Here is a 23258-nt window from a genome sequence, read left to right as displayed (position 1 = left end):
GTTTCCTTTTCACGTTCCCCGCACACGACCTATATGGACACACTGCCCCCCCCCCGACTCCAGAAACCATATCCCCGGGGACTCTGCCCCGAGGAGGGAAGACGAGTAAGAGGTGAGTAAAGGACTCTTGAATACATGTATTTAAATATGCGCGAATGCTGTTCCCTCCCCTCCCCCCTTTTTTTCTCCCTCTGCAGGTTACATCAGAAATTACAGCCGAGGTGTGGCGAAGATCTGAAGCCTTGCCATGTCTAATACACGAAGCAGACTAGCGCCGCAAGGTGGTGCCTAAGCACGCCTGCAAACTACTCACGTATCGAACAAACCCGAAAAATTAGCACGACCTGATAATAAGTGATCACCCTTAAACCGGACCGGACGAATGAACCCATGTCACGTATGATGCGAAACTATGAGAGAATGTGTGTGTGTGACCGAGGCGCTGACCCAACTGGTCGAAGGACCGAGAATGCGAGAAAGTGCGACAAAATGGTACCTCCTCTCTTCTTTCCTTTTCTCAAGGCACGTCCCCTCTACCCTGTCTAATACTCAAACTGCATGATTACAAGATCCTAACGCAGACCCGTGAATGTCCTTTACTGTGTAATGCACTAAATAGCCTTTCTTGAATACACTGCCACCCTCTCTGTTGCACGTGTACTATTTAGCCTGCCGTTGCACTCTCTCTCTCTCTCTCTCTCTCTCTCTCTCTCTCTCTCTCTCTCTCTCTCTCTCTCTCTCTCTCTCTCCCTCTCTCTCTCTCTCTCTCTCTCTCTCTCTCTCCTTCTACTTTTGCACTCCCACTCTTCCGAGCGATTAGCCCCGAAATTGGCAGACTGCCACCCCTAGCGCACCACCTAATTGGCTTCAAATACCGTCAGTATTTGCACAAAAACTTGTCTTTAATACAATCACCCTGAGACCGTGTCATTACCTCTCCTTTTCCGCTAGAAGTCAATAAACCGAGGTTGGGCCGTAAGGGAAAGGACAGGTAAGACGACAGAGGTTCCCTTAATCTGGCCCGTAATAAGGGAACTACATGTCAACGGCTCCTATGGTATAAAACAAGGACCTCAGAATACGCGACCCTCCCCGCCCCGAATTGTCGCAATACCCAAACAGGAAAAATGATCACCCCTGTTACATCCCCTGTATCAGCCGCTCCAAACTGGAGTTATGAAACTACCCCTCATTCCCGGTTGTGAGGAATGGGTCGATTTACGCCCTTACCACAAGTTTCTATGTCCCTAGTTGTCTCCCATAAAACCCCTGTCTTTTCTGATTAAGTACTCAGGCCGTAGGAAGCTACGTAGGAACCAGAATGATGTTTTACAAGGTTAAAAGACTAGATCGAAGTGAAGAAGTCGTTGAAATGAACCCTGCCGAAAGTAAAAAAAAAAAATGTGTTTAGTTGAAAAACAGGACGCATTGATAAAAAGAACTGTTTAGCCTATGTTCGTCCCTCAGCAAAATATCTGTTTAGTACCATGTCGATAGCACACAGTACCCTTGGTAAATATAAAGCCCTAGAGAACGGCATAACTTTGACAAGCCCGTCTTACGAAGGTGGGTCTCCATCAGATAAACTGTCGAAACTGTAATAAATAATTATGAAGGAAAGCCATAATACCTCCAACAGGCCCGTCATCGGTCATTTATATGTTAGTTGTGAACCCTAAAATAACGGACGTTTTCATTTCTATCTGAAGCTGGGAGAGAAATAGACTTTTGTGATTTCCTTCCTCTGCAAATTCTCTAAAGACTGTCTTTTCAAACTCGTTTAAGGGTACGGCTGTCAGGAGAGAGAAGGACCGGATGTGGGAGCACGAGGCCTGACTGCAGACTATGGAACACCTACGACATGGGCCAAGGCGAGACCGCGACAGAACAGAGCTACAGGACGAGGCACTACCTCCAGCAAAGTGAGAAAAGGGCTAAACTGATGCCCCCGCTCTATGTTCGAATGTGTGCCGAAAGGTCCCCGCTCTCCAGACTCGGTCATGAGCCCGCCCATCTGAAGTCTCTCGTTCCCCTAGTTTGTTCCTAATTTGGCCTTGCTCCATCCCCCTTTTTCTCCGACCTACCCTATGGACTGTTTTGTACGCTCTTCTTCCATCTGAACTTTCTGACAATCACCTCAAAGGACACAGGGCGAAAAGGACCTTTCCGACCAGAAACGCGAGGAAAGGGTCGTGCCCTGCAACGCAGAACTTAGGATAGAGCTGGACTTGTAGCTCCACCGCCGGTGCTCCACAGCGCCAACGAAAGACAACAAAGAATAATGAGAACTCGTTAACTTCGAACATTTGACATCCTCAATCACCGTTTCTGCTATGCCTCATTTCACTCCCAGCCGCCATTGTATTGATCATGCTCCAATCCGAATCTGATATATGTAATAACCTACCAGTTCACGTTATGAAATGTACTTGCTGCTCTCGCTACAGAATCGTTTTTGTATTACATTTCTATGACTTTCCTGCTAAAACAAATTGATCAAAGTTTATCAAATAGGTCCACCTCCTAAAACTAGAAATGTTAAAATGTATTGTTTACAACTCTTTTCATCTAGGGTTCCTACCATTTTCTTTCTCATGCCCACCACAATAGAACCGAGTAGAAAATGAACCAGCAAGATGTCTTGAATATGTTAAAGGGAGGACTGTTGAAAATTAGTACGGTTTGGTGAACATTATCTGCGCCATCTTGCCTCTTCCCCTGATGCCACACTTTTGTCGTGCGCACCCGCCATTTTAAGATGCCCTGATCAGAGCGAACCCTTTTGCATGCTGCTGGCCCCTGATATAGCCCTTCGCCCTCACTAAGCCTGCACGCTGACCAACCCCCTGCTTGCACCTGCCTTGAATCATAAACCCCTCTTCGGCGCTGCTCTGCCCCAGGCCCTCATCCTGTTCCCAGCGCGACACCTCCCTTCTTCCCTTTCACGATCCCCGGCCCTTAGATGCAAACCCCCTCTTTTCCCCCGTGTGCCCGTTTGTCTTCCCCGTTCCCAGGCCGACACCCAGCACTGCCGATACCATTCCTTGCCCCTCCCCGTACAATAGAAAGCTTCCCCCACCAAAGGATCCCCGGGTTGATCAAAGCCCCCACTCCATGAGATCCGATCAAACCCCCACATTCCGTGAATCGGCGGAATATCCAGCTGCGCGATACTCATCACCTGTTGTGACTAGGGTGGGGACTTCAACTGTAAATGTGTGTGGGAACGGGCCCAAAGGGGAGTTCCGGGAATGTCTTTTCCATACATCAAAGCTTTAACATGAATATGTAATCTGCAATAAAGTCATAAAACAGTGTATAAGAGGCCAGGCCTCAGAAATGTAGCTAGAGCACCTCAGAACGATACCTTCTGCCCGTTTTGTTGTGTTCTCCTCCGGAGAGAATAAAAAAAACCTTGTTTCCTGCCTTCCAGTCTCCAGCGCCTGCCTCTTCATTGATTAAATAACTAGAGGGTCACAGAGGCAATACCGCCGGGCAAATACCGATTGTCCCCGATCCGTCTCAACTTTAACAACGTGTAGTGGGGGGTCACCTGGGATGGTCCCTGACGGAGTGCCCACACCAACGGTAGCACCCGTACCTTCTCCACTAACCCCGATAGGTTTACCGGTGACACCTGGCTCTGGCCACACCACTGCCAGCCCCAAACATAGCACCCTTGGTGGTCCCAGCGGTAATTCCAATGGTACCAGTGGTGAACCCTGCACCTACCCCGGTACGCGACCTGGGATCACCCACCCCAGTTATTGCACCTCCTGAGGTTGGTCAGGTGCCCCCTGAGCTGGCAGCACAGAGAGGGGCAGTACTCCCCTGGTTGGGGATTCGGGGGATGTTACCTTCCTCGGTGGGCGCCAAGGAGGCTGGGGAAGATCCCTCCGCAGAGGCACAGAAAATGGTAGAAAAGATCGTGAGGGCCAGGGGTGGCGGGGGGTGCCAAGCGCACCTATTTCTCCTCAAGCAACATGTTCGGGCAGCGACGCTGGAAGAGACAAGAGTGTTGAACCAACGCGGGTCGCTGAAAGTGGTAAGGAGGTGGCATTGCCGGTACTAGGGGAAGGTACAATACCCTCCAGGAGGGAAAACCTGGCCCAGCATGTTACACAAGGAGTGAAGGAGTTGATTTGGGCCTGCAAATAGGTTAATATGTTTTCATTGCTAGTTGATAACAGGGAAATGGAATATGCTAAGACACAGAAGGACTGGATGTTGCCTAGCGAACGGCGGGCCCATTTAGCAAAATTTAGGGTAGAGGAGACACTGTTTAATTGGATTAAAGCCTTTTCTGTGTTTATGGTGATCACAGCAGAGCGTTCCCCAAATTTGCAGGCAGAAATGGCATGTTACCAGAGTAGAATTACAACTTACAGTGACAAGTATGGAGGGGATGGGTGGAAGGACTATGACATGAACTTCAGAAAAGCAAAAGAGTTTGACCAATCATTATCCTGGGATAGGGTCGATTCTATTTCATGGTATGGCCAGTTTACGGGCGGGCAAGCAGTGAGTGCAAGCCCAAGCTGGAAAAAAGGCTATCCCTCCAAACCCCAGCAGCCCTTTCGGCCAGCTCAAGGGGGTGACGCGGCTGGTAAGGCCAGGGGCAGTGGTGAGCGGAAAGGGGTGTGTTGGGATTTTAACAAACGTACATGCACCAGGGCAGCTGGCACTTGTAAGTTCAAGCACGCATGTTACATATGTGGCCACCCTTCCCACCCAGAAACGACATGCCGCTCAAAAGGTAACGCCTCCGTAAAGAGGGGAAGAAAGAAACAGGACTAGGGGGGGCCGGCGGGTCGCTCATTCACCCATCGAAGTTCTGGCTATGACTCCTTGGCTGAACAGGTACCCAGACCATGCCTCTGCGAGGTTGCTACAGGAAGGTTTCTCACATGGCTTCAGGATCCCAGTGGTGGGATATACCGGGACGCCAGAATGTAGGAATCCACTGTCAGTTAGGCACAACCCAGTTGTGGTGGCTACAAAAATTGATAAAGAGCTGCGCCTGGGTAGGATAGCGGGTCCTTTTAATGACATCCCTGTACCTAATTTTGTTTGCTCACCCCTCGGAGTGGTCCCAAAGAAAGAGAAGGGCGAGTACAGTCTCATCCACACCCTCTCAGCACCTAGGGGTGCATCACCAAATGACACTATCAACGAAGACATTTGTAGTGTTAAGTATGCTTCGTTTGACCAGGCGGTGGATATGTTGAGGATCCTTGGGCCTGGGGCCCTGATGGCCAAGTCAGACATTGAATCTGCTTTTCGGCTGCTGCCAGTGCAACCCCTAGATCAGCATCTGTTAGGTTTTTCATTTCAAGGGAAATTCTATATGGATATGTGTATGCCCATGGGTTGCTCTGTTTCATGCGCCTACTTTGAGACACTCAGTTCCTTTATGGAATGGGTTTTGAGGCAGACGACAGGACACCATCATGTCATGCATTACCTGGATGACTTTCTTTTTCTGGGCGCAGCAGGGTCACAGGAGTGTGCGTGGGCATTGCAGGAATTTGTCCCGCTAGAACCTGGAAAAACGGTAGGGCCAGCAACATCCTTGGAATTTTCTAGGCATAGAATTGGACTCAGTGGAAGGTTGTTTCAGGTTATCCAAAGAAAAAATCAGGAAATTCAGAGCAGCTCTACAGCAATGTTTGGTTAAAGAGAAAGTGACGCTACAGCAGCTGCAGCAAACTGAGGGTCAGCTGAATTTCGCACTAAGAGTGATACCCATGTCACGCCCCTTCTCCCGCTCAATCTCGCAGGCCATGACGGACCTGAGGGAAAAACACCATCGCACTAGATTGTCGGCCGAGGTTCGCCAGGACATGCGTATATGGATGGCATTCCTGGAGGAATTCAACAGCAGAGTAGTGTGGTGCGGTCCCCCCACTACGTCGGCTGAGTTAGGTCTAAGGACTGACGCTGCGGGCAGTGTGGGGTTTGCCGCCATACTTGGAAACAAATGGGTGGCTCAACAGCGGCCGGCTTGGTGGGAGGAAAGCGGCTTGACAGCTAACATCGGCTTTTTGGAGCTATTTCCAATATGGGTTGCCTTAACAGTTTGGCCTGAGCATTTGCGTAATCAATCTGTGATCTTCTGGTCTGATAACATGACCGTAGTTGAATTTATCAATCAGCAGGCGGCGCGGTGTAAATTTATACTCCGCCTCCTGAAGGAGATTGTGCTGATGTGCATGAAATTGAATGTACAGTTTAGGGCCAAACATGTCCCAGGGGTTTTGAATAACGCAGCTGACGCACTCTCTCGCTTTAAGATGCAGGTATTCAGGGAGCATCTACCATCCGCAGAGGCAACACCGGCACACTTCCCAACAACACTCTGGCAAATTGGTGCCCTCAGATACAGAACCTCGTGGCAGCTAGCTTAGCGCCCAGGACCAGGACGGCTTACGAAGGGGCGTTTCTGTCTTATTGCTCCTTTTTGGGTCAGGACTGGGCGGGTAAGTGGTATCAGGAGGGGAATTTTACCCAGTAAATGGACATATTACATAAAGAAGGGCGCTCAGCCGCTACAACCGGCAGACACAGGGCGGCCGTTTCTTTCTTTGCGCAGCTAAAAGGGCTCAAAGATCCCACAAACAGTTTCATAGTGACGAAGGCATTGAGGAGGTAGTGGCGCCAACAAGCAACTACCACTGATTCCAGACAACCAATAAGTTTAGAGCGGCTTGCATCATTATTGGATGCCTTGTCTGACACCTGTAGCACTTCAGGGGAGGTACTCTTATTCAGGGCCGACTTTTCATTGGCCTTTTTGGGGCATTATGGGTAAGCGAATTGGTGGCTAGCAGCAAGCTGGACATGCTAGGGAGTATCCGGCTCGAACACACGAAGATAGTGGACGATACGCTGTTGATTACCATACTTATATCAAAAACAGATCAGGAGGCCCGGGGCGATAGTTTGGTACTCCACCGGGCTCGGACTAATCCTTGCTGCCAAGTGTTCCATGTAGAGTCCTTTATCAAGCAACTAGCAGGCGCAGCAGAGGGAGCATTGTTAATGCATGCAGACAGTACTCCATTGACCAGGTTTCAGTTCCAAAGGGTGTTGGCAATGGCAATTAGCAAGGCGGGCTTAAATCCTAAGGATTTTTGGACGCATTTATTCAGAATAGGAGCGGCCACTGAAGCAACAGCGAGAGGGTTGCATGCCAACAGTGTAAAGAGGATTGGGAGATGGTCTTCCAACTGTTATAAACGTTATGTGCGGCTGCACATGTTGTGAGGTAACGAGTAAGTTACGCTGACGCCTGTCATGTTTTTTGTTTGTATTTAAGTTTCTCGGGCCTGTCACGCAAGACGGAAACTATTACTGAGTCATCAACAGCAAGCATCCTCATCACGGTGGACTGAAGAACACAGGAAGGAGACACAAGTAGTATGGGTGGTTGGTCACTCATACGTTAAGCGCGCTAAACCTGTTTTCTTTTCAGGTGACTTTAGACAGAGGGCGGAACAGGGAGGTTTCAAGGATTCCTTTCATGGTAGGGGGGGTCTTTGCCTCAGCCAGTGTAGGGGGTTCTTTACAGAATTGCTCGACAGACACACCCCACCGCCCTCGGTGGTTATCTTACACATGGGTGGCAACGATTTGGTAAAACTGGGCAGGAGGGTCCTAATGGAAGAGATAATCTCGGTAGTGAGCTGGCTTGCAAAAATATGCCCAGGCTGCACCATAGTGTGGTCTCAGATGATTCCTAGGCTGCAATGGAGGGGGGGTTGAATCACTCGGTAAAGAGGAACAACAACAGGATAGAGAAGTTATTTCGATCACCTAAATTGCAGAATATTCCACATGGGTGCATCTGGGGGGAACATTTCTACTTACAAAATGGGGTCCATCTGTCTAGGGCAGGCAACGAATTACTGACAAAAAATATTTTGGCATGGCTGGGAGGTTTTTCTAGGTAGGCATGACCTTTCAGAGTAGGAGGTTGGGGGGGCCAGATTGTCGGTCAACTATGCTGGCCTGTGGCGGTAAGGTCATGATCAGTGAGCACCCAATTTAAGGTCCTTAGGGGGCGTCACCATTCTCGCCCAGAGGGAGGGGCCAATGGTCTCTCCTAGAACTCCAGGGGCAGGATATCTGCTTGGTTGGGTGGGTGCGGGGGAGGGGGGAGTCACGCTTTCTTTGGGCTGGTTAGCCACCCCGCACGTACACTATGACGTCATTAAACGGCGCAGAGTGAAAGGGCCCCCCTTTTGATTAATGGAGTTCATGGAGCATCAGGGGTAACCGGGAGGGGGGGGGAAGTACTCTCCTGGTAAACGGGCCCTCTGCGCATGCGCACTCATACGTGAGAGCGTAGCTGGGTAATAAGGATCTGGTTAGTGATCTTGCCATAGGCCCAAAAGCTAGGATATGCAAAATCCATACGTAGGATGTTAGATTCGGTTAGGAAACACGCTGTATTAGACATTTGTTAAGGTTAGCCCTTTGATACCTGTCTTCATTGCTTGTAAATCCAATGTCAGAATTTTGCATTATAATGATTGTGTAAATATTGTTTTTTTATTTGTTTTCATGTTTTAATAAATACGGCCGGGGGGTCGTGAGACCCCCTGCCTTCCAAAGAAAACTCCTTGCATGTCTAATTACTTTAGGGGTGGATGATGGTCCCTGACCATACGTGTGCGAGTGAGTGTGAGAGAGAGAGTACATGCACAACTGTTGACAGAAGCATGGTCTCAACAGTGTGCACAATGATAGGGTGTTGTAATGTGCACAAATGCACTGCACAACAAAACATGTAGGACTCCACAGTGTGCACAACTGCACCATATTAGGAGCGTGCAAGGGGTAACAGCGGCAATACTAGGAAAGCACAGCAGTTTATATAAAAGCATGCATCGCACAAACGTGTGCGTACAATTGTAATTTACAAAAAGAATGCATGGTTCAACAGTATGTACAAATTTTTTTCAAAGCAAGCATTTTGTCTTACACTATGACCAAATGCGCGGTAAACGAAGCACGCAATGTGTGAGAGAGAGAGAGAGAGAGAGAGAGAGAGAGAGAGAGAGAGAGAGAGAGAGAGAGAGTGTGTTGCACAGTTGTAGCAAGCATTTAGGGCACAACTTTTTGTACACAATTGATCTGTATAGGAAAAAAATATCGCTCAGCATTGTGCACAACTGCGCAGTATCACATGCATGCGTGGTTCAGAAATATGCACAACTAGCTGGTATTTGAAGCAGGAAATGCACAGCAGAGGGTGTGCACACTCGTGTAATTGTACCTGATTGAAGGTAGTCGAGGCTCCGGAATGTAGGCCCAACTGAAATGAAGAGGAAGCATGGATGGTTCAGCAGTGTGCAAAACTGCCCAGTCTTCGAGGCATGTTTGGCTTAGAAGTGCTTGCCCAACTACAGTATGTAGAAGTATGCGAGACACAGTCGTGAGTGAGCTTGATTCTTTGTCTAGCTGGAAGCATGCAATGCCCAGCAGTGTGGCCACACTCGTGGCTTATAGAAAGAAACCAACATTTACATTGGCATTGACACATTTTTTTAAGATAAGGCAGCCTGCTGTGGCCATAGGTAACACAGGTTTAAAGGTTTAAAGTACTGAAACCTTTACTAAACCCAGCAGGAACAGTGACATTACTTGTGATGGACTATCATGTACGCTAAATAATAATCCACCTTCACACAACCGTCCCTTATTTTTCAATTTCATTTTTTTGTATTCTCTGTAAGTACCACAGTACTTTTTAGGGTAGCACAGAGGCACTATGCAAACTTAAAAAAAATATATAAAGTAATGAAACTGCTTTTACCTACCTTTACAAACTTTTATAAACTGACTCATCCCTTCCTGTCCACATATGAAACAGTAGTATACTATATTTACACATAAAACCTAGAACGCAGGCCAAGTGTGGTTTCAATAACATGGCTGTCTTTTATTTTTGTAAGACAGTCATTAGGCAATTATATACTGCTTTGTGAGTGCCATGCACTGCGGTATACCACAAAACTACTGCTGTATATTTCAACACAATATATCCCTACATTTTTGTGCCTTATAACTTACTGAACCAATTTAGATCTACTATGAAAAAGGACCCTTTCCATCCCATCATCTATATTCCTGTGAAATTTGATCTACATCCGTTGACCCACTTTCTCGCTAGGTCTGTTTAAACTACACTCAACGTCACACCACTACAATCCACTATATGTCACGCCACTCCACTCTATGAGATGCCTCTCCACTCTGCACGCCATTCGACTCTATGGCATGCAACTCCACTCCACTATACGCCACTGCTCCCTACGCTATTCCACTGTACCCCACTCCACTGCACGCTATTGCACTCTATGCTACTTCACTCTACATCACTGAACTGTATGTCACTTAACTTCACTCTTCCCCACTCTAGCCCACTCCAATTAATGCTACTCCACTCTACACCACTCCACTATTTGCCACTCTACACCACTCAACAGTATGCCACTCCACTCTATGGGCCCGATTCACAAAAGTAATCTGAGACAAAATCCTAACTTTACGACTTTCCGTATTCACAAAAGGCATTTAGTAGTAGTAAAGTTAGGATTCCTAACTTTACTATTACTAAATGCCTTTTGTGAATACCGAAAGTCATAAAGTAAGGATTTTGTCTCAGATTACTTTTGTGAATCGGGTCCTATGTCACTGAACTCAATGCCACCCCATTTTACGCCACTCCACTCTAAGCTATTCCAGTCTATGACACTCTATGCCACTCCACTGTATGCCACTCCACTCTGCACTATTTCACTTACCACCACTCTAAGCCATTACACTGTATGCCACTCCACTGTATTCCAGTTCACACCATTCCACTCCATGCTATTCAGCTCTATGCCACTGCACTTCACTCTACCGTACTCTGTATCACCCTTCTCTACACAGCTGCACTCTATGCCAGTGTACTATACTCTGCACAACTGTAACCTAAGCAACTATACTCTTCGCCTACAGCACTCTATTGTACACCACTCTACTCTACCCCACTTTACTCTATGCCACTGTACTGTACACCACTGTACTCTATGCCACTCTACTCCATGCTGCTCTAACCCACTTCACTCTACCCCACTTCACTGTAGACCACTCTACTGTACTATGCACCACTCTACTGTACGCAACTGCACTGTACACCACTGTACTCTACGCCACTGCACTATACTCCACTTCACTCTATGCCACTCTACTCTATCCCACTTCACTGCGCCCAGCGTCACTGTACTCCACTTCACTCTATGCTACTCTAGACTACGCCATGCCACACCACGCCACTCTACTCTACCCCACTTCAGTCGGTGCCACTCTACTCCATTCTACTGTGCTCCACTTCATTGTATGCCACTCTACTGTATCCCAGTGTACCCTACCCCACTCCACCCCACTTCATTCCACCCCACTTCACTCTACCCCAATTCACTCCACTCTATTCCACTCTGTGCCACTCCATTCTGTGCCCTCCACTCTGCGCCTCTCCACTCAGCGCCACTCCACTCGCCTTCACTGTACACCACTCCACTCTACACCGTTCCACTATAAGCTACTCTACTGTATGCTATTCCAATGTACGCCACTCCACTATATGCAACCCTAGTGTAGCCCACTTCACTCTATCCCATCTCAATCTACCCCACTCTACGCTACTCTGTGCCACTCAAAACCACTGTTTAAAAAGAAAAACAATAATGGATTTACAAAGTGATATGTTACGAATTTTGTTTTTAAAAAAATACATATAAATGCAATGAAAAAACAAAAAGGTTAAAGCGCAGTTATAGTTAGCAAATCTTTATTAATTCTTTCTATAAAAGCCAAACTTAAAGTACGCAAACATTAGAAATTGTAAAGCTATACTTAAACCTTAAATTTAGAATTTACTCACCACCCTCAAATTACTAGAACGTTATGTATTCTTTCTATACAAACCAAGCATTCCAATCAGCACAGAATTAAATATTATTGTTTTTATTCCAAGTTTGTAACAGATTAATAAGACCCTTCTTCTCTGAAGCGTCCTATGTGCACTATGTGAAAGGATTAATTCTCTGAATGTAAGCTTTACCCACCCTACTCACAAACCTTTAAGCTAGATGTGTCTTTTCTGCTGGTGCTTAGACAACTAAACCCTTACCATCACAAGACAGGTCCAGGCCAGCTGGATGGTTGTCTGCATGCTGGAAGTTCAGTGTGCACATCAACATGCAAGGATGTTTTTAGCATAATAATCATCACTTGAATATATCTGGCATGCACAGCAGAAAGCCTGATATAATTAACTCGGCTTCTAGACTTCTTGGTGTTATTCCACATGTTACTTCACACCCCGAGACGTAGGTGCTATTTTGTTCTTTCACAGCTGCAGTCATTTACACCCAGAACCAGCCCAGGAAGCTGAGGTGTCAATAGCAGTACAGTATCTCACACTGTCATCCTGCCCTTTTGCTACACCAAACATAATGCTGTTGAGGAATAAAAAAGTTGTGTTGGGGGTAAACTTTCATCCATATAATAGCCTGATAATCCGGATATAATGCTAGCATTTCTCTGGTTCAATGAGTGGCAACAGAGCTGACGCGTACAGTGAGAAGTCAGAGGTGTGCGATGACGGCTCTTGTTCTCTTTGGGCAATACCAAATAAAGTAGGACTTGACATCCCAGAACTGTCAGGAAAAACTTTTCACAGCCACAACATTCACATTGAATTCAAGCTTAAAAATGGCTCTGCCTCCAGGCCGGAAGCTCCGCCTCCGGGCTGAGTGCGGACGTAAAGTTAGTAGTCGTAAATCCATTCTGTGAATACCAAAAGTAGTAAGTGCATTCTTTGAATACCAAAAGTAGTAAGTGCATTCTGTGAATACCAAAAGTAGTAAGTTTAGAATTTTGTCTTAAGGTAGTTCTGTGAATCGGGCCCTTAAAGTATTGCAATAATGAGGGACAGCTGAAAATTACACATTTGCCAGATGTTTGCTGTGTCTGTGCATCTGTTTTACGGATCAGAAGTGAAATAACACACACCAATATTTGGTTCACCAGTTTTGTGTATATTATTACTACCTTTTGCAAGTTTCAAGCTCAACGTTTCCACCAACCCAAAGCTAGTGCTAATAGCGATCAGAAGCCTGAAAAACTCCTGTGCTCCCATTGATTGTACTGCTCAGACTACTAAACCAAGCTGTCTGTGGTCTGTCATCTTTGAAGCATGGTAGATATCGCTTTAAATGTTGATTTCTTTTTTATCACAATTCTTCATTCGTTTTTCAGCAAACTAAGTAAAACAAAAAACAATCAGCACAGCACCCTTTTACATTTCCCATCAAACATAAGTCAGAACACAGATATTTTTTTTAAATTTATTTTGCAGAGTTTTATATAGCGCGAACTAGACCCGAACCGAATCAGGTATCAGAGCGCTTTACATAGCACCAGTTACGTTACATGAGGACGGACACACATTCATTTTAGGCACGGGGAGATTAAGTGATTTGCCCAGAATCACAGGAGGTTTTGGCGTTGTTACCGAGACTGGAACACAGATCCCCAGGTCCGAGGTCGAGCGCCCTTGCCGTTAGGCCAACTCCTCTCCCCAGGGGTTAGGGGATAGGGGTTTCCACCCACATAAACAGTCCCCACATACTTTTCACGTATAAATATGGACAAACATAACAATAATAACCATCAGGGCGCAATTGTCTTTTACTTCTAAAACTACTCGTGTATTAGGATAAGACATTGGGGGCCCGATGTAGGTAAATCCCATTTACCGATTTTGAAATACCGAATTTTACTGATTCGGTATTTCAAAATCGGTAAATGGGATGTAGGTCCCAACATCTGGATTCGTTACCGAATCCTTAACAATTCTTTAATTACCGATTCAGTAAATACCGAATCGGTAATGCCCATTCATTCCTATGGGCTTTGAAGCCCATAGGAATGATTAGGCATTACCGATTCGGTATTTACCGAATCGGTAATTAAATAATTCACAAGGGTGCAGGGGGTGTCACTTTGACACCCTCTAGCACCCCCAAAACGGGCATGTGTGCAATGTGGCACACAGACATGCCCTAAGGGCACGTCTGTCTGTCACATGGCACATGTGTACATGCACAGATGTGCATGTACACAGGAATCGTTTTTTTACCATGGATTTGTATTCCATGGTAAAATACCGATTCTGTAAGCCATGTGCTGATGGAACATAGGCTACCTACATTGCATTTTCGGTAATTGTACCGAATCGTTATCATTACCGAATCGGTAAATATTACCGAATCGGTAAATTCACCGATTCGGTAATGATAACGAATCGGTAAAATTACAGAAAATGTGCCCCTACATCTCGATAGCCCTTTACCGATCGGAAACGGCCGAAAATCGGTATTTTCGGCCGATTCCGATCGGTAAAGGGCTACCTACATCGGGCCCTGGGTTGCAAGTTGACTGGGGTGGGAGTCCTGGTCAAGCACCAACTACAATCCTTGTCAGGGTGAGGCATAAGCCAATGCAAAGTTACCCTGTGCTTAACCCTCTAGTAATTTTGCACAGTGCTATCAGAGGCAATGCATTATGTTCATAGGCAGCACTTCAAACAGTAATAAAGGGAAAAACACCACACAAAAAGGATCTAATTTTTTTAATAAATAAAGGAAGACCACACAACAAAAAACCAATTAGTAGAACCAGAGATATGCAAAATGTAAAGATTTCAGTTAAAATAGAGCTAAAAAGAACAAACGAAAATACTGGGACCAAGTCACACATTCCGGCCGACTGCGATTAAGCGTGGGCCAGATACAGGGACTAAGTTAGGCCTCCTGAACAAAAGTACCTTAAATCCTGGTTTGAGGAGCATTGTGAGTGTCTGCGTCGAAGATGCATCAGGCAGCAGAAGCGATGTGTCTGTTCTGGAATAGGGGAGGCTGTGAAGTGAGGTCTTGTGCTGTCGTCAAGGCTCCCTTCGACGAGGGTTTGTGGTCGGAAGTTCGGCTTCAAGGATGCATCTCCCATTCAGGCAATGCGTTGGTTCCGAGGAGCTGCGAGACTGCGATCGGAGTCTGGCGTCGTCGCTGACGCTGCCGTCGATGAGGGATGCGAGGGCCTGCACCAAGCAGCATTGTGATGCCGATATTTGAGGCAGATGAAACCCACGCAGGTGTGGGTTGGATGTGCTCAGAATGACGCCCAGCTGCAGAGGACATGTGTCAGTTCTACTGAATACATAAGGACTGGCAAAGAAACTTAGGTCCACTTCCAGGGGTCCAGGACTGGGGTGGCACTTCCTGCTAGGGTAGACTCACAGATGGCAGTGTCCAGATGCTGCAGTTGAGGTTATTGGAGCCTTCTGTACCTGAGGCTTAAGTCAGGAGGCCCGCCAACTAGACCTTGGAGTCAATCGTGGGTCTAACAGATGCAAGTCCAGTCCTTCTCACCCAGGCAAGAGGGCAGCAGGACGTAGGTCAGCACAGTAGGGCAGCAGTCCTTCAGAGCAGCAGTCCAGCAGAGCAGCAATCGTTTCTGGAGCACAACAGTATTTCTTCCTGGCAGAAGATCCAGAAGTGTACTGAAGAGCTGCTGTGTGAGGTTCAATATTCATACCCGGTTCTGTCTTTGAAGTGGGAGAAGCTTCTAGAGGTTTGCCTTTGAAGTGCAGTTTCCTGGTCTCCCTTGCTCTGGCTTCAGGCTAACTACAGGGGGTATGCAGTCCTTTCTGTGGAGGCAGTACACAGCCTGGGACTGTGCCCAGCTCCTCCCTTCCATCCTTTCAGTGATGGCCCATCTAGGCACACCTAAGCACCCTATTGTGTGTGGCTGTCTAGGAGAAATACATAAAGCCCAACTGTCGACTACATCCAGTCAGGTGACCAGGAGAAAGGCTGAAGGCATCAAATGGCTAAGGCAGGAAAATTCCAACTTTCTTAAAGTGGCACTTTTAAAATCATAATTTAAAATCATGAGTTACCATAAGTTTGGATTTTTCATCACAATTCCAAAGATACCAAAAATGGTAATTTACAGCTTATTAAATGTAATAAGTTAAAAATGTTATCCTATAAAAGATGCAGGCCTTGCAATAGAGAAAAATGAATTGAAGAGTTTTTCACTACCAGGACATGTAAAACTTAATAGTACTTGTCCTACTTTTGAAAAACATCGGACCCTGCCCTCTATGCTATACAGTGCGTATCCTAGGAGTAACTTAACATGGAAGATGTGGGCTAGAAAAAGGTTTATTGTCATGAAAGAGTTGCACAGCCCTTTGCAGGATTTTGGAAGGGGGGGGCTAACATGTGACACTAATGGCCCACAGGTGAGGAAACGCACAGTTAAATTAGTTGCGTTGGGAGATTCAAATCAGATTGACGTTTGAGTAGTGTTAAGGCGGTTATGCTGTTCGGGCTTCGGCATGAAAAACACAGGTATGAGCTGGAATTTGAATGCTTCGTTTAGTAGATGAGGTCGTTAGCAGACCGGGGAATGTTTTCATGAAGTGGCGCAATAAGAGGGGTAGAATCTTGTTGGTACTTGAGGGATTGTAAATAGTTAACATGAGAGTTATATATGAGTTGTTATTTGGGGACACAGAGTACGTAAATAATAGGGAACTATCCAGGGGGTTTGGATCGATAACTAATATGAGGATTGCAGAGGACTTGCAGGGGAGTACTGATAAAGAAAGGGAAATATAAATGTATGTTGTGTTTCATAAGCATGGCTTGTTTTGTGTTTTCTTTTGGAGGTTTAGAGTGGGAAATGAAGTGTTTGTCACATAAATCTTTTGCTGCATGTGAACGATGTGTAGTTGACGCATATTTTTAAACACCACAGATACCCCTGATGAAGGTTGAGAGAAATCGAAATGCAATGGGTGATTTTAATGTGATGGAGGATTCGAGTTTCAATACATGCCTGTGAATAGGCCTAGATGGGCAATTCTTGAGCAATGAAATAATGGAACTTTGTACCTTTGACGTGATGGAAAAGACTGTCTAAATTACTGGAATAAATTGGATGAACTTTAAATACAGCATTGATTACGTGTAATACTTGGATCACAAATGTGCAAAAGGCTCTAATGACTCATAAATCGCGCGTCATATTTTCTTGATGTATTAAAAAGCGCACTCGGGACGGAGCGTTTTTTTTTTTTAGTGAATGCTCGCCAAATTTGAGAAAACAACAAAATGAGTAAAAAGAATATAAACGAAGGGAGTGTTTCAAGTTAAAAACTATGAAAATGTTTATTGTGCCAGGTCTAAATGGCAGAAATGGGAGTTTAAAACTGCATGCACAGGTGGCCGTGGCAGGCCTGAGACATGTTTAAAGTGCTCCTTAAGTGGGTGGCACAAGCAGGGCTGCAGGCCCACTAGTAGCATTTAATTCACAGGCCCTGGGCACAGGTAGTGCCACTTTACCAGGGACTTATAAGTAAATTAAATATTCCTATTGGGGATAAGCCAATTCCACTATATTTTAAAGAGACAGCACAAGCACTTTAGCACTGGTTAGCAGTGGTAAAGTGTCCAGAATCCTAAAGCTGGCAAAAAACCAAGTGGACAAACAGAAGGTCTGTAGTCAAAAAGTTAGGGGGAAACTACCTCAAGGATGCCAGGTTTAACAAGTCCTACCAAAGCTAACTGGTAATACTCTATCTATTCACGTCTACATCCTCAAAGGAATCAAAGAGATGGCGGGAATCAGTGCAGACATATTTATCACAAAAAAGAAAATTAAGGGATGAGAATAATGAAAAGAAAGAAGGAAACATTCTTGCAACATACAATGGGGCAGAGATACTGCCTATTCCATATAACCATCTAACAATCAACATAATGGCAAACATGAGGTCCAGTCAGTCATTAAACAGTGAGACTTTGTCCATTTTTCAGTGTCTCAGTATTCCTACTTTTGCCACTCCCAAGGCAGTGGCCGGCCATCGGGTACTGATGGAGCTTAAGTCAGGGGGATCACTTGTTTCATAAAGCCGGGCTAATCTCAAATTTAAATCTTGTGTTACATTAAGGGCACGTATGAAATTATAACTTCAAGTTCGAAGTTTGCCCACAAATATAAGTCTGCCAGGCACCAGGAAAAAGTACTAATATATTCCCAGCTATTTCTTTCTACGCGTGCTTGGAATCCTCTATTCGTGCTTCAATACTGTCTGAATTCTAGGAGATCAACCTTTGCCAATAAGAAACTTCAATAGAATATGCGGTGTCCCCAGGTTTGCTGCTGGTCAGGAGCACCAGAAATGCAGTGGTCGATCTTCCACAGGCCTCCAAGATTGTGCTGAAATCCTACTGGTTTTGAAGCTATTTTGCCCTGTTAATTCATGTAACCTGGCATGGCTTTAACCACTAGTTGGCATCAGATACTGACATGTGGGCCCAGCATGGCTATTTCATCCCCGGCCCATTTCTGCTGCTGGTCAGCAGCAATTCATTCCGCAGCAGGGCATGTCTGCAACTCTGGGGACACAATGTCTGTCTGAATAAACTTCCCGTAGAGTGTTGTGCAATACTTTGCGTTGGCAAAATGAGCACTTGTATGACCCAACTATCAAAGGGCTGCAGACTGAGGCCGAAAGAGAGAACCGTCTAACACGATGCCAAATGGGGAAGTTAAAAGCCACTCTGAACCATCAAAGGAGTTAATAAACACTTATTTCTTATAAATTCAACAAGATGTCTCAAATTGGGAACTTCTGGGGAAATCCAAGCAGGACAAATAATACACAAGCAATCTGTACATGTCAGAAAACAGTTTTGAAATGAATCATGCTAGCTCTCAGACCTTTTTCGCCTTGGTTATAGATAAATGAAAGGACAACTCTAGATGTGAGAGTGACTGCTGGAGTTCTGGATTCTGCTAGTAGCATTCAACATGTAGAAGCACAAAGTGTTGGTAAACCGTCTAACAGCAACAGGCCTCAAAGATAGATGAAGTGGTTGGATTTTTGTCTGACAGACCAGACCAAGAGGGCGATTCTACCCATTTCCATTCGCAATCTAAGAAAATAACTGGGAGGTTCCTAAGAGATCCTTTTTCTTCCTAGTATTCTTCAAACATAATGTCCAATCCCTGGGAGGTATCAGATCGCTTGATTTCCAAGCAGTCTCCTGCTCCGATGATAGACGGACTGGGCCCGATTCACAGAACTAACTTAAGACAAAATCCTAAACTTACTACCATTTTGGTATTCACAGAAGGCACTTACTCATTTTGGTATTCACAGAAGGGACTTACTCATTTCGGTATTCACAGAAGATAGGAGTCCTAACTTTAGGACTCCTAAATGCCTTCTGTGAATACCGAAAGTCTTAAAATTAGGATTTTTCCCAATTTACTAGAAGTAAAGTTAGGACTCCTAACTTTAGGACTCCTAAATGCCTTCTGTGAATACCGAAAGTCTTACAATTAGGATTTTTCTCAGTTTAGTAGTAGTAAAGTTAGGAATCCTAACTTTAGGACTCCTAAACTGAGAAAAATCCTAATTTTAAGACTTTCAGTATTCACAAAAGGCATTAAGGAGTCATAAAGTTAGGACTCCTAACTTCTGTGAATACGGAAATGAGTAAGTGCCTTCTGTGAATACCAAAATGAGTAAGTGCCTTCTTTGAATACCAAAATGAGTAAGTGCCTTCTGTGAATACCAAAATGGTAGTAAGTTTAGGATTTTGTCTTAAGTTAGTTCTGTGAATCGGGCCCTTTGTGATTACCATGAGCCAGAAGTCAGGAACTGTAGGAGGCTATGTCGGCAATGTCTGAGCAAAATAGGACAGTGGAAGTCCTTCAAATGTTTTCAATTGAATTCTGATACAATGAAGATTATGCTAGTCAGATGTCAAGCCTCAACATGGACCCACAATATTTGGCCACCAACAGCTGACACCCAGAAAAGGTCAAAAGCCTAGGAGTTATTCTGGTTAGGGTCCTTACTCTTGATAAACAGGTGTGGTCAGATGGTTTCCGAAGCTTAATATCTGAAACCATGTTACTGAGGCAGGGCGTTCAATCCACGGACTCTTAGTGCAGAAATAAATTTGGTTTGAACTAGTGTGCTTGATTGACAAAGCAGTGTCTGGCTGTGGTCTAAAACTGATGAAAAACACTGGTACTTGGTACACACCAATATAAACACTTGGGCATGTCATTTGATTTGGTGGTTCTGTGAGAGCAAGAGTTGTTTGGTGCTTTCTTAGAATAGTCTCCCGTTTGACCACAAAGACCCATTCATTTTTCCTATATGATTCTTGTTCTTATCTGGTCAATCTTTGTAGTGATCAGGTCGGTAGTGCAAGTTATTTGTCTCATTACATCTGGTCACAAGAAAGTTCATTATAACCACAATATATTGAAGATGCAAGGATTAGTAAAAGAAAGTCCCTCAGTTATGACAATTTGTACTCATATTGTAACAAAAAGCAACATAAATGTTCATTTTATCAAGGGCCAATGTGTGATTGTCACATATCAGACGACATCACAACAAAATGCACTGGTCACATGAACATTGGCCAAGAAAACGCCAAGATACATTTTGGGCCTGGAGATCAAGTAGTCTCCTTGGACAATATCCACAGTGAATAACCACAATTCACAGATGATTTTGCACACCTACTTTCAAAATTAGTCAACAAAATGTTCACTTTGCACCCATATACTCCAGATTCCAATTGATAGACTCGGGATTGGCGGAACATTCCATGTGTATCATCAGCAGAGTGCATTTGTAGGATGATGATCGGGAAAGAACACTTCCATAATTAATGGGGGTGTTTAAAGACTTTCTCAGTAGGTAGGGTCATTTTGCTGCGGTGAAACAAAAGATGTAAGAAGAATTCATGCCCTTTTGGGTTACATCTCAATATGCGGGGAGTTACACTAAGATGAAATTCCTCATGCATAAAGGTATGTACTTTAATACTATTGTAAAAGCACAAACCTCCAAACTTAGGGCTAACCAGACAGGAGCAAATTTCTGATTTCCATTTGTGAACTAGGTCGAAGCACTTTTTGCCCCACCACCATTGTGCAATGCTAGGAGGTCCCCGCCTCTGATTTACATTTGCAGGGAGGTTATACAAGAAATGACTTATTGTCCTTTTACACTTGTTTTCATACAGCTATGTTATCAACAACGTGTTCTAGAAGTCATTGCTTTTAGTAGGCAGGTGTCAGAATCTTTGCATAAAATATGTAATACAAAGCAAAGGCTAAAGGAGGGTCTTAGGTGGCATGCACAAGAAGGTAAACATAGGTACTTACGAGTTCAGAGTACCGCAGCACCAGAACAGGCAAGACGAGGGATAGAACCCTTAAGAGTGCATGACCAGTTCCAGTAAAAACTGCAACAAAGAAGAGACAGGGATATACATTACAATATCAGTTCGATCTCTTTGTTTCACATGTAAAGTATGCAATAACAATTTATACAAATACCCAATATATATTAAAAACGTATGATTGGTTACTTGGGCTAGAAATAACTAAACCCTCGCTCATTAACCAATTTCTATGTTAGACAAGGGGCCACCGAGAATATAGTATATATGGATAATCAACTTAAACCATCTGCCTTGACTGGAAAACATATAATGAAGACACTGCACATTAAAATGTCATATCAATGGCCAGAGCCTCAGTTAACTTTTTGTGCGAGGAAGTGAAAGTCATTCACATGTTTTCAGAATCCTACCTCCCACAAGCAACAGTACAAGTTTCCTAGGGAGGGATGCAAGGAACTCCTGGTGATGATACCCCTGTGACATCACCCGGAGAACCTTCTGGCTTCACTAGTTTAATATTTAATTTTAGGCACTTCTAGCAGACGTTCTTCTGCAGATTTCCGTGTACATCAATTATTTAAGCTTAAGTATGAAACCACATTTGTAAACAGTGCTTACGTTTTTTAAATTATAACCATCAGCGCCCTCGTCAGGAAGCCACTTCTACTTGCACCATCCATTGATGCCCTCAGTGCTGCCAATTACAGTAACAAGATAATTGCTAACCGTCACACTATTACAAGTGTGGCAGTTCTGACTATTACAAGCCCCCAAAGCTATAAGAATGGCTTTGGAGACAGATATTGGTCCATGTTTAATGTACATTGAATGAATAAGCAACTGTTGTGATCTTCTCTCTAAATTAGACAAATAGCGCCGCCATGTGGCAGAATGTCATAAGTGCTGTTGTTGACAATTAAGTGCCAGTGCTGAGCACTGGAAACCTCAGACTCAAATTAAGCACTGTTTGTAAACCAGGTAGATGTCTTAAGAAGAGGAGTGTCTGCATTTGGCAACTCGTGAGCATGAATCCTAGTAGCAGTACCATGGCCATATTTTTATAGCTCTTTAAATGGTGGCAGTTTGCACTTTTTTTTTACTTTTTGGGATTTCATATTGGGAAATACTTGGTTAAAGGTTGAATGCTAGAATATTGTTTACAGAAATATTGCCTGACATAAATATTGTATCAAAATCTCATTTACAAAAATATCATCGTATTAGGTTGGATTTTCTATTAGCTTTAAAGGTGTGATATTTTGTAGATGAGATTTAAGACACAATATTTATGTTAGGCAATATTTCTGTAAACAATTTAGATGCCTCAAAGGGCAATTGAGCTTTTCCCTAATTTAAGAGAGAATGTGTAGATAGCACACATCCATGGTGTCCTTAGCTTTAGGCGGTTCTACAAAAATGTCCTCAATTTTAGTTTTGTTGGGATGAACCCATTTTGTGGCATCCCTCTGTGAATGCCCCCTAGCCCTGTCCTGGCCCCCAGTTGGTTGATGAAGAATTAAAAGTATCTTCTAATTATGACTCCTCTTTTCTTACAAAGCTGCAGAAAAGTGAAGGATCGCAGCGGTGTCCTCCCTCTGCGGAAACATAAGAAGGCTTAACCCCTAAGCCCCCTCCATTTAACCCCATCACAGTCTATGCAATAACAATATATATAATTACAAGAATTGTCCTTCAATTCCAATAATGGAAGCCAGATTTTCTGAAAAAATATGATTGTGTACCCTATGAAACAAGTTCATCACATCACCAGTGTGTTTGATACTAGGCAAACTGTACTTTCAATAGTACTTCCTGTGAATCTCCAATGGGAAACCTATATAGACTAAGAAAGTATTTTTGGGCTGAGCATTTGTTTCTGCTTCAACTTAAGTTCAGTGAAAACTGTTTGAGTTA

The 23258-nt window shown here is 44.5% G+C and overlaps 1 protein-coding gene across 5 annotated transcripts in view; it reads right to left on the bottom strand.

The window, feature by feature from the left end:
- PTK2B (protein tyrosine kinase 2 beta) overlaps positions 1-23258 on the bottom strand; it is a 500318-nt gene that overhangs the window by 222869 nt on the left and 254191 nt on the right. For 4 of the 5 annotated variants that reach the window (XM_078649940.1, XM_078649942.1, XM_078649937.1 and 1 more), the window contains exon 3: positions 21325-21404. The gene's annotated coding sequence lies outside the window, so the exon portion shown is untranslated. Of the gene's footprint in view, positions 1-9280; positions 9320-21324; positions 21405-23258 lie in introns of those variants that run through there. The other variant, XM_078649939.1, reaches the window with a different exon arrangement.

Source organism: Lissotriton helveticus, chromosome 6 (assembly GCF_964261635.1).
Source record: "Lissotriton helveticus chromosome 6, aLisHel1.1, whole genome shotgun sequence".
Taxonomy (NCBI): domain Eukaryota; kingdom Metazoa; phylum Chordata; class Amphibia; order Caudata; family Salamandridae; genus Lissotriton; species Lissotriton helveticus.
Note: the sequence above shows the minus strand (reverse complement) of the source record. Positions and strands in the feature narration are given on the sequence as shown.